Here is a 12,525-nt window from a genome sequence, read left to right as displayed (position 1 = left end):
CCCCTGGAATGGTGGCTCAGGAACTTGAGCCAAGATAAGGGCAATTGATCCACGGACTGGAAACAGCTGGGGAACAATGTATACCGTCAGCTTATGGGGACAAAGGGGAGCATTGAAGTGTGCTGGCACAAATGGTGGAAAGAGGAAGGAATTTACGTGTGTATGTGGGGGTCTGAACGGGTCTGTCTGACAGGTTTGTCGGTCATGTTTTCGCGACGGTGGCAAGACTCCAGGACTGGGATCGGTTGGGGACGGAGTATGGACTCCTGTGTGATCCCAGACCCTCCACGTACCGTAAATTCCAAGGACTTGCTACCAAATGAGGTAGAGCCCCTTCCCACAGGCCCACCGGTACAAGAGACGGAGGTTCGATGCCCCACCACCATCCCAGGGCCAAGGAATGGGTTGGTGCTAGTCCCAACCGGCAAGATACATTTACCATGCTATGCACTACTTGGTCGCCTCGGTTATCTTAAACCTGACCCAGGTTCACATGCTACGGTGGTGTACTGCAGAGACCGAAAGGCTTCACGAGGCTCTGCTCAAAGAAATGTTTAGGAAGTTCTATGAGTTAAGTTACGGTGGCGTAGATTGGGACAGTGTATATGATCTGACCTCAGGTCAGTGCAGGGGTTTGGAAAGGGCTGTTTAATGACGCAGCCACAGCATTTAGCCCTGGCTTGTCAATTGTTAATAGTATGGACGATGCTCAGTTACAAATGCAGGTAAATACCTTGAGGGATCGGTTGCGCAAGATACTGCGAGAAGGTAACACGATAGAGGGGTCGGAGTTACGGAAGGATCAGGCGATGACCATCCATTTGAAGGAGACCATAGCCGACCTGGAGGCACACGCTCAAATGATTAACAGATTGATACGAGTAGATCGGAATGCCTCAGCTCAAGTGGCAAGGAATGACACGTGTGTGTTGTACGGTGCTTGGCTGCTGAATGAAGGATGCAGTAATTTGGAGGACCTTCAACAAGGCCGAGTTATTTCATGGATCAGCAACCAACACCTCACCACACTCAGCCCATACAAAGGTTCCATGAGCCCGTGCCAACTCCGACTCACCTCAGAGGCTTACCCAGTCCTGGTAGATTGTGGCTTGTCCAACACTATGGTAATGGGGGTTGTACTGCGGATGCCGGTGATGAGTGGGTCACCACGACCGGCACCAGTATACCGAGTACAGAACATCGCCTTTCTGAGGGACGGGGTAAACGTGCGACATCATGGGGTCCCACTGTTTGTTGTAAACTGGGGATCCATCATGACCGGCACAGACCTTAATGGGTGCCAAAGCAGGGGAACGCATGTGGTACTATGTCCTCAGCATTTGTATGCTTCTGGTGTGTGGTTTTAAATCAGAGGGTGCAGAGCCCATTAATTGCACATGGAGGTGATGGCCCAGAGCCAAATTCCACCCCAGGTAGCTTACATGGGCGGAGGAATGTACTGTATCACGACCAGCGTGACTCAGTACCGAGTGCGTAACGACACTTGGTGCCCGGTTGCAGATCAAAGCTTCTGCTTCAAACCGCACACTGAGGTCCAGATACCCAAGAACGCATTATCCCCATCGTGGAACCCAGGACTGTTCATATCACGGTAAACAACACCATCCGCGATTTGTACCGGTATGTAACTCAGTCTAGTTACAAGATTCCACCTCTGCCCGAAAACCTCACAAAACTACTCAAAGAGATTGATCTATCCCAAAAACACTTTTACACCCTGGTACATCAGAACCGGGAAACGGGAAAGGAGTTAAATCAGATTGTATCTCGACCATGGTAGGACATTGGCAATGACATCGAGGTCCCCCCATGGATTCGGGTCATTTCTCATGTGTTGGTGTTGGCTCAATGTGTGATAACCATGTACCTGATTCATTTATCCTGCAGAAAGCGTGGAAAGGTGCTCAGAAATCTGCGGCTAGCATTGATCGACAGCCAGCCCCGAATTTGAAACGTCTTGTACCTGTTTCCGCGGGATGTATTTCGCCTGGAGAATGTACATATGTATTTTCTGTAACTGTTTGTAAGGGCACTCAAAACCTGGCTGCTGACAGTTGACTAAAGTTTCGGCCATGGTGGCAAGTTGCCTGGTTTTAAAGGAACGTTCATAATACCCTTTATAAAGTGTGCTGTAAACGTTATGGGCTAGAATTTCCACTTTTTTTGCATCGATACCGCCCACTTAATGTCCATTTTAGTGCTGAGATGAAGTATAACGCCAAGATATTGCCCATTTCGGCACAAAATGGAAAATAACGCCCACCTATCGCTCACTTATCGCCCAGCGTTACTTTCAGCATGTACGTAACACCGAGAAATAATAATAATGCCTGCCCACTTTTTTTTGGTGTAAAAATCAGAATGGACGAAACTAACACCCAAAATATCGCCGAGCGTTACTTTCGGCACATCGCACACATATCACCGAAAATATTTATCGCCGAAAAAAACCGCCGTGAACAAGTTGCTCTCACCTGAACTAATCACAGCGGTATGGATGCCATTCTGTAAATTGCAGGTCGCTTCATTTAAAAGGCTGCTCAACTTCAAGGGAGTTTTGATGTCCTGTGGAGTTCTTTTAAGATGATTTGAACATCTGAACAAACATCTTATCATACTGTGGACGATTGGAATTTAATTTAGGTGTCTTAATGTGAAAATTTATTGTTTGTGAACAATAGGTATAATACTGATAGTTACTGTAATGGGGCCTGTCATTTCTCAGCCTGTCTTGATGACCACGCACATATTGCAGATTAGAGATGGCAGAAGATATATTCAACAGCATTATGTGCCCAATCAAAGATGCACCGCACTGCTGAGTAGGACAAGACGTTACACCTCACGCATGTTCAGGGAGAAGCGGTCTTACCTGAACTTGTCCGATAACACGTGCCTTAGGAGACTGCGCTTCCACAAAGAGTTTATCAGTGTGATATGCCAGCTCATTAGGGGAGATGTGCAGCCTGCCAGGACCGTTGAGGTCAAGGTCACCGCAGCACTTTCCTTCTACACATCGGGTTCCTTTCAGGCCTCAGCTGGCGACATTTGCGCTGTATCTCAGCATAGCATACATTGCTACATTCAACAGGTCACTAAAGCCCTTTACGCACACAGGATGGACTTTATCAGCTTCCCTATGACCAGGGAGGCACAGACTGAGAGGGCTCTAGTATTCTACTGAATGCTAACTTCCCCAAGGTGCAGGGAGCAATAGACTGTACGCACATCCCCATGCGTGCACCTTTTCGGGATGCAGAGGTTTTTCGGAACCGAAAGGGATTCCACTTCCTGAATGTGCAACTCACTGTCGATCACCAGCAAATTATTATGGCAATGAATGCAAAATTTCCGGGCAGCATCTGTAGGGGGTGGTCTCGGGGGTCAAGTTCACTTCTGACCTTCTGAGCAATTCGAATTGCTCCCACTCCCTGGGTTCTAGACTTTGGATTATTTGGGGATGTGACAAAGTGCAGCAGACAACTGGTTTTGGTGCAAGAAATTTTGATTTATTTTGGAAAGAAAATACAATGTCAAAACTTACAATCTCTAGAATAAGGAACACTTCATTACACATACAAAAGGGGTTACAGAAGATAATACACATCCCACCTCCCAATACCTAAGTCTTATTAGGTTAAACTCTAGGGCAACAGGGATAATGCTCACCAATCCTCTTATCCACAGTTAGCAGTGGTTTGCGATTTCGGGGTTCGCTGGACTCTGTAGGTTCTGCTTCTCATTGCGTAGTCTTCAATTGGGTGGTGTCTGCTGATGCATTGGATTTTCTTCTGGTAGGAGTAGGTTTTAAAGTTCTTTTAGGTAATGTTTTACCCGTTGGTAGCTCAGGAATAGCTTGTGGAGTGGAAACAGCTTGTGAATGTTCGGGTTTTCGTCGAGTTGACTTCGGTTTAGAAATCGTTGGTCACGGTGGCTCAATATTACCAATTTGGTTGCTGGTAATACCTTGGTGGTTGTTTCATGAGCCTCTTGCTGCCATGGCGTGCTTGGTGTCCTGGTCATTTCCGATGCTGTCTTGGTCGATGTTCTGAAGAAACCAGGTTAACTAAAACTGGTGTGCTGATCTTGAAGTCTGCCAGGTCTGAAGCACACGAAGCTGGTCTAGGAGCAAAGGTAGCTACTTCACTGTAAAACTGGGTCTCACTTCTACCTTGAGAGCTTTACTAATCTGCGTGCCAACTCAAACCCAATTCTTTGTCTTAATTTTGGCAGGCTTGGTACTTCTTTGTTGGATTTTGGCGGGCTTGTTAACGCTAACTTGTTTTAGGATGTGTCAATTGGTTGAATTCGAGTCGTGATTATACGAATTATATTCGGTGTTTACGTTGTCTGCCAAGGCCTGGGTTTTCCATGCAGGCCGGATAGGTGATTAACATTATGCATGCGCTGGATGGGTTTCATGCTTAGAGCTCTAGCTGGCTATCTCCGGATCAATTGTTGCTATGTTAATATCTCCTGGGGAGCAGAGTTTTGGAGGTCACACAATTCCCCAGACAATTTGTTTTAGCTCGAATATCCCAGTCAGCTCCAATACCCAAAAACTGGTCTTTTCAGAGGTTAATGTTCCCCTGGATTTTGCAATCCTTTTCCATTGCAGACCCATGCATCCTTTAAAATCCCAAAGTTCATTTTAAGTGAATCCAAAATGATCCTTCCTTAGGGTTTCTTTATAGAGAAGGGGCATTTTTGAATTTTGAGAAAACTTGAGTTTTACAGTCCCCCCTGTGATACTCTTCATGGTAGAGTGTCATGCTAAGTGAGCAAAATTCCTGATTCCCGAGAGCCAACCTTCTCCTGTATTTACCTAGCTAAGACTTAAACTTACATTCCCCTTTTTGAAATGTAATGCAGTTTACAGGCAAATACAGTCATTCCGATTACATTGCAGCATAGAGGGAGTCCGACGCCCCTCTATTTCTCCGGTTTTACAGAAAACAAAGGTACACAGTCAAAACACATGAGCAAAAAACTCTTACAACACTTGACCTCTGTGTTATTACAACAGGGAAATAAATCACAAGACAAAATCAGACATTATAATATGGTACTGCCCCTCCCGATGCGATCCCCAAGTTTGGCCAGGGAGAGTACAGCACCCTTTGGTGCCGGACTCGACGGCCTCTGCCTCTCACTCAGCAGGTAATACACCACAAGTAAAGAATAATCAGCAGTTGACAGACAACCAAAATATGGGAAGCTATTCTGAAACCGGCTGGGACTTCTATGTTTCTGAAAATGTCCCACCAAGGTGGAATTGTGATCTCCAGAATTTTCCTCCCTATCTCAAATGTTTTCTGTTCTAGAATCTAGAAATGTTTCTGTGAGATTACTACAGCTTTCAGTAGAGCGGTAAGATGTTCGGATAGAGGGGGAATTTCATAGCCAAAATGTGCAACATAATCCTGCAGGTTTGTGATGTTTTCACTTACAGTGAGGTGAACAGTGGAGGGTTCGGGAATGGGGACAATCTGTTCCTGGGCCACTTGAACATCTGCCTTGGGCTTAAAACAAAACCTGCTGTCACTCACCAGGCGTGGGGCACACTGGTGATGACACAATGTGTCCCACCCCCTATGTATGCTACCTGTGGAGGGACATGGTCTTGTGCCATTACCTCCATGGTACAGTTGATAGTCTGTGTACCAGCAGCTTTAAACCCACACTGTGGTTTAGAATAGGTATTCAAGTACTGGGGACACAGGATTATGTGTGCACCCCAGCTCCGGCACCCAGAGAAGTCACTACCTGTCATAGCGTGCTCCCATTTTATGACATACGGTGGGACCGCTGTGAAACGAACGTGTGCACCTCCTTGAAAGACTCCAATGTTCTCCACCCTGTAGACCGGTGCGGGTCGGGCTGTCCCACCTATGACTGGCATCCTTAGTACTATCCCCATGATGGTGTGATTAGAACGCCCGCAATTCACTGGGACTGGGTAGGCTTCAGAAGCTAGACAGAGCTGACACGTGCTTAGTGAATTATTATACGGCTGGAGGGCTGCGAGTTGCTTGTTGCTGATCCAGGAGGAGACTAAACCTTGTTTTAAATCCTCCAGGTTGTTACAGCCTTCGCCCAATAACCACATACACACCTAATTCTGTGCAGCCTGATCCGAGGCATTCCTATACTCCCGTATAAGTGCATTTACTGTTTTTCGTGTCTTTCCTGCTCAGCAATAACCTCTTTTAAATGGACCATCATGGTCTGGTTCTCGTGTATCTCTGAGCCCAGCACTGTGTTTTCCTCTTTTAGGATCTTTCTTAGTTGGTTCTTTAGACCATTTATTTGTGTTTGCAGTTCGATATCATCCAGGCTATTTATCACAGAGGATCCTGTATTGTATGCAGTAAAAATATCGTTCCAGGTTCCCCTTCTTTGTCTCCCCGTGCCCATAGTGTCCCTAGCATGTAGGGTGTATAAATCGACTTTATCTACGTTGCCAATATCGAACTCGTAAAATTTCCTGAACATTTCTCTGAGTAGGGCCTGGTATAGCTGTTCTGCTTTCTTCGGGCACCAGTCAGGTAAGTGCATCTCGGTAAGGTTTAAAATAACTGAAGCTACTGCATTGTGTACCCCCTGGTATAACAACTTTTTGGTCAGTACCAATACTAATCCATTCCCTGGTCCCTTGGTGGTGATAGGACACTTCTCTATTACTGTCCTTACTGTCAGAGTCGTGGGTAGGGGTTTCTTAATGCGTACGACAAGTTCGGTGGCGTTGATTGGGCGCGGGGAGTGTGGGACCGCACACCAATGTAGGCTGGAATCCCACCCCATCCCTTTCCCATCATCTTGCCATTGCCTGGCGAAGGCGATCGATAAGCCTGCGGGACAGATCCTCTCTGATCCCCACATGCAGACGGAAATTCCGTATTCCGACTCCCACCACTTGTCCCACCACACACTCACTCCTCCCTGTGTTCCATGATGGTCCGGTAAGTATCGTTACCGAGTCGTTCCCAGTCAGATTCCTGGTCCCCCGTCTCGTTGCTCAGCTTCCTGAGCCACCACCATCTATCCAGGGGAATCTGTCCTTTACAAGTCAAACACACACGTTTTCCTTCCGTAATGCTGACCCGCGCAGCATCGATCTGCATCCTGGGGCATGGGAACCCCGCCTGGCTGGAGTATTGAGTGGAGTTAGACCCCAGCCACCCTGACCACCTTCCCTTGTGGAAATCAACGGCGAGCTCTTCCACACCCGGTGTGCCACCCACTGCAATTACGATCAGTGCTCTCCCTCCCGAACACCCATAAATGAGGGATTCTTCCAAGTCACCTCGGTCACCGATGCTCATCCCCATCAGGGTGAGCAGGAGCAGGACTCTTTTCATGTTGATCTCCTTCCTGTAGGGACACATAAAACAGATAGCCCAGCCCTGAGAAAAGCTCTCTGGCTTGACAAAAGGTGATTGAGTTCCAACTTAAGCTCATTCCTTTCTCGGTAACTTAATAAAGTCTTTAACCAACTGGGCTGTCTTCATCCCAGGTTCTACCTCGGAACTGTTGTTGGTTATAACTTCTGGTTATTTTAACCCTTTCATCTTCGTAGTGCCTCCTCTAACGACTACCAAGGTGGGGTCTCTCTTTTTACCCCCTCCCCCCGCAAATACTGCCAGGTACATGTCGCTAGTGCCTCCTTTAATAGCTGTAAAGGTGAATTCTTCTTACTCCTGAATGCTACCAGGTCTCGGTTACTTGATGGACACCAGCTGCCGGCCGAAACTCTTTCATAACCGATCCTATTTTATATTCCTTACACTACTTCGCTACGCATGGTTCTTCTTGAGGTCGTGGTGACCTGAAATCATCACACTCTTAACTTACACTAAAATTCTTAAACATCTTAAACTCGTATCGAACTCTTATATACATCTGCCACCCGTCTCCGGTGGCGAGGTTAATCCCTGTTCTTCTCCTTTCTTGTGCGGCCTTTGGGCTGCTTGTATGGCCGACGGTAAGGCGGCCTACATCGCAGGACCCGGAATGTTCTCACCGGAGGTGTGTCTGAGTCCCACATTATCGGGGGAATGGCCCCCCTGGTACTACAGAACACTGCCCCTTTTGGTGTGGCTGTTAAGTTCATTTCATTCACTGAGGGTTCTGCACAGTCGGGGCTTACAGGCTGGGGACTCTCTCAGTTGGTGGCTGGTCCACCACTACCTCTCCCATGAGTCCCTCGCTGCCCAAGGCTACCAGCTGGGGGTCCCTGTCCGCAGACTGCTCCCTGATCTTCGGTATTCTTTTTCTGATGGCAAACCTCCCGGGGCTGACTCACTGAAACTGGGGTGCTGGGGACCATGGTGTCTTGGGCCGTGGTGTGCGGGCAGTCCTTCTTAAGGCTCTGGCAACTGGGGGTGCATACGAGTCCCAAATGTGGGGGGATGGCTCCTCCAGTAACACAGTTCACCGTTCCTCTAGGTACAGTCTGTGGCTCTGCAACGTTTCCTGTGGGCTTTCCACAGTCGGAGGCTGCTGGCTGAGGATCCCTGTCCCCAGACAGGTTCACTGTCCCTGGCTTCCCCTTGCACTGAGCAGCTATCCCGGGGTTAAACAGTTCACACTGGTTTATGTGGAACCACTTTGTACGGCGGGGCATCTTTACGGCATAGACCATGGGGCTTGCCTTGTCAGCAATGTGGTACGGCCCCACGTACAGTGCCTTAAAAGCCCCTACTCGAGCGTAGTTCCGTACCATAACCTGGTCCCCTATCTCCCATTCATGGTGTTTGTGGGGCTCTAGCAGCAGTCGGTTGCTCCGATGCTGTTTTCCCATGTTGTTAGCAGCCTGCCAGTGAATCTGTTTAAGGTGTTCAAACAGATTCCTGACAAAGCTGTCTCAGCATGCTTCCCTAAGCTGACCTTCCATGAGCACCAGGGCTAGTACATGGGTGGGTGTAAGCATGGCTCTGCCAGTAATGGGCTTGTACGGGGAGTACCCCGTGCTCATTGACGGACAGGCCCGGATCCCCATGAGGACCAGTGGTAAGACCTCCACCCACTTCTTGGGTGAGTCCCCCCATCTCTTTTCATAACCTTTCTTTAATAGTGCGGTTTAAACGCTCCACAGGCCCAGATGACTGCGGGTTGTGGGCGACATGCTATTTCCCCTCGATGCCGAACACCTTAAGGGTCTCTTGCATCACCTGCCCGGTGAAGTGATTCCCTTGGTCGGACTCCACATACAGGGGTAGTCCCCATCGGGAGAACACTTCCCAGACCAGGATCCTAGCTATTCCCAATGCAGTAGCTGTACGGCATGGACAGGCTTCTACCCACTTAGTGAACACATCCACCAACACTAGGCAGTACGTGTAGCCTCCCTGGGCAGTGGGTAGGGGCCTGATGTAATTGACCTGGATCGACTGTCAGGGTCCCTCGACCTCCTGATATGTCCCATAGACACCATCCTTTTCTTGGGGTATGGGTTGTTGGCAGCACACACGAGACAGCCGGCGCAGAACTCGCGGACATCGTCCCTGAGTCCTGGCCACCACCCTGCCTGTTCCACCCATTGCCAGGTGGTTTCAGGTCCAGGGTGTCCTGCTCCTGGACCCTCATGGGCCAGCTGGAGGAACTCTCTTCAGTGTTGTTGCAGTACTACCCATTGCTCCCCCCTGAACAGCATGCCTTCTTTAATGGCAATAGCTGCGGTGCCATACGGGCCGTCTAGCTAGCGTGTTCAGGATAGTTTTGAGGACGGGGTTTTGGGTCTGAACCGTTTTCAGGTCTGTGGGCACTGCTACTGCTGCCCTCCCTGTCATCCCAATCCCGCCCCTAACCGCTGCAATGGGGCTTGGGTTGTACGGATCTCAGAGCTTGCCCGTGCAAGCACCTTGCTTGGCTAACATGTCAGCTGCTGGTTTCCCTCGCTACGGGGTTCAGTGGTTGAATGTGCCTTCACTTTATGCATATAGACCTTCCCTTCCTCCCCTACGGCGGCCATGATCTTTTCCAGTAAAGGCTTAATCGCCAGAGGTCTCCCGTCTGCAGATGTGTATCCACGACGGGACCAGATAGCCAGGTATTCCATACACGAATTGCATGTGAACATACTGTCCGAGCAAATCGTATACGGGGTAGGGAATTCCTCGGGGTGTGTGACCACGTACACCACCACCGACAGTTCAGCATGCTGGGTATTCATGGTACTGGGGATTTTAATCGCCAGAGCAATGCCTGTCTCCGGGTCATAAACTCTGCAACCTGTGAGTCGTTCACCCGCAGATACCGTGCTTGAACCATCTACATAGATTTCTCGGACTGTGAGGTGTAACCCAGTCCGAAAGCCTATGTTACTTTCCCATACCCCTTCTACGGAACACAGGTGGTCTGTCCCTGGATAGATCATTTTGGCTGTGAGTCTTGGCTTGTAGAGACCCTTTACCCTTAGGTCCATCTGGGAGAGGAATAGGGTCCAGCGAGCACTGCTCGCTGTCCCGTCCTTGATCCTCCCATCCAGGAGCATCTGGATGAGTGTGTGATGGGTAAGGAGTGTGATAGGGGACACCCCATGTGAAGATCAATGATCTTTCCACAGCCCAGTGAGTGGCTAGGAGGTGCCTCTCACAGTTGGAGTACCCCTTCTCTACGTCCATGAGTATCCTGGAGGAGTAGACCACTGGTCTCAGCTGGCTGCTACTTCCAGGAAAAACTCTTCCCCCCCATCAATAGCCCCTAAAGCCGGTGCAGTCTGCAGGTCTTTCTTGAGTTGGATAAATGTTGCCTCGCAACCTTCGTCCCAATCTCACTCCACTCCCTAGTATAGGAGTCGGAGCAGAGGGGCTGCTGTGGCTGCATAATCCTCAATGAAATCTCCGCACTACCCGGTTAGCCCTAGAAAAGATCTCACTCCTGTTACTGTGTTGGGGGCTGGTAACTTCTGCACTTCTTCCCTCCTAGCTTTGTCAATGGCTCTTTCCCCAGCTCGCACAGTCAGTCCCAGGAATTTTACTTCTTTCTGGTTGATCTGTGCCTTCTTGGGATTAACTTTAAATCCCTCTTCCTTCAGCAGCTCCAGCAGCTCAGCCAGCAGTGGGCCATGCTCCTCCCCCTCATCAGTGAACAGGAGCAGGTCATCCACATACTGTACCAGCTGCTGGGCTCTGCTGAAGCTCTTTAAACAGTTGGCCATACATTATTGAAAAATGCTAGGGCTGCTGTGAAAGCCCTGAGGGAGACAGTTCCAAGTGTATTGCTGGCCTTTAAAGGTAAAAGCAAACTTCTACTGGTCTTCTCTTCGTAAAGGGATGAACAAAAACCCGTTAGAAATATCCAGCAACGTGAAGGTGGTCGCGGAGGCTGGGATACTTCCAATGAGTTCGGTGACGGCAGCAACCGTGGGTGCACAGGCGGGGATGTTACAGTTGAGTACTCGATAGTCCACCGTGACTCTCCAGGAGTTGTTCGGTTTCCTATCCGGCCACAATGGAGAGTTCACATGAGTGACTATTGGTCTCAATACCCCCTGCTTATCCAAAGAACCCAAGGTTGTTTCCACGTCTACCTTCTCCTCCCTGGGAAAGTTATACTGTTTCTGTGGTCGGGTCATTGGATCCACATCGATGCAAACCTCGACCCTGTTTATCCTTCCACAGTTGTGTTTGTGAGTGGCAAAAGCTGCAAGGTTTGCCCTCACATACTCTTGGTATTCCATCGGAATGTTACTGACCAGCGATTCGAGGTCGTAACCCTCCTTTGGCTTCATGGTACACACCGTCCCTTTGCCCCGTTTTTCTGGGATAAACACCACCTCACTCTCCTGTCCTGTACATACTGCCCCCCAAAGACAGTGGTTCCTTAAATCCACTAGGATCCCATGAGCTAGAATAAAATCGGCCCCCAGGATCCCCTTCCCTCCCTGCTCCCACTTCATTAGGACACAAGTCCACTTGGTGTGGAGTGTTCCGAAATGAATCGAGAGTGGAATGGAGAATGAGCCAGCCTGCTTGGTGCCTGTGAAACCCACCAAGCTGTATGGGACCCCACTAGATAGAGGTGAGGCGGCGGGGTTAGCTGCATAGATGAGGGTGCTTGATCCACCGGTATCCAGCAGATAAGTCCCCTTCACCTTTTCCACCTCCATCTGAAGGGTCATTCCCCCCCATGCATCGTACTCGAGGGAACACAGGTGAACAGGCTGCGTCTATTCTAGTCACTGTTTTTGTTGGGATGGGGCAGATGGGCTTACGGTACCGGTGGCGGCGGCTACCCTCCCAGGGCCATCTAGTACTGTGTGGTGCGCAGTCAAGAATGTGTCGAAAATGTCGGGAGAGACTGGTTTCTCGGTCTCAGTCTTTTGGGCAGAGGCTGGAGAGTTCTTCCCTGCGCTACTCTTCCATGGATTCCTACAATCCTTTCTCCAGTGCCCGCTCTTCCTGAACGCGAAGCAGGTACGCTTCATATCAGAGGGGTTGCCCCCTTCCTGGTGCCATTCCCTCTTATCCTGACTAGGTCTGATTTTGTGGACTTTTCCTT

The sequence above is a fragment of the Pristiophorus japonicus genome, chromosome 1 (genome assembly GCF_044704955.1).
Source record: "Pristiophorus japonicus isolate sPriJap1 chromosome 1, sPriJap1.hap1, whole genome shotgun sequence".
Taxonomy (NCBI): domain Eukaryota; kingdom Metazoa; phylum Chordata; class Chondrichthyes; family Pristiophoridae; genus Pristiophorus; species Pristiophorus japonicus.
The sequence above is the reverse complement of the archived record's forward strand: the minus strand, read 5'-3'. Positions refer to the sequence as shown.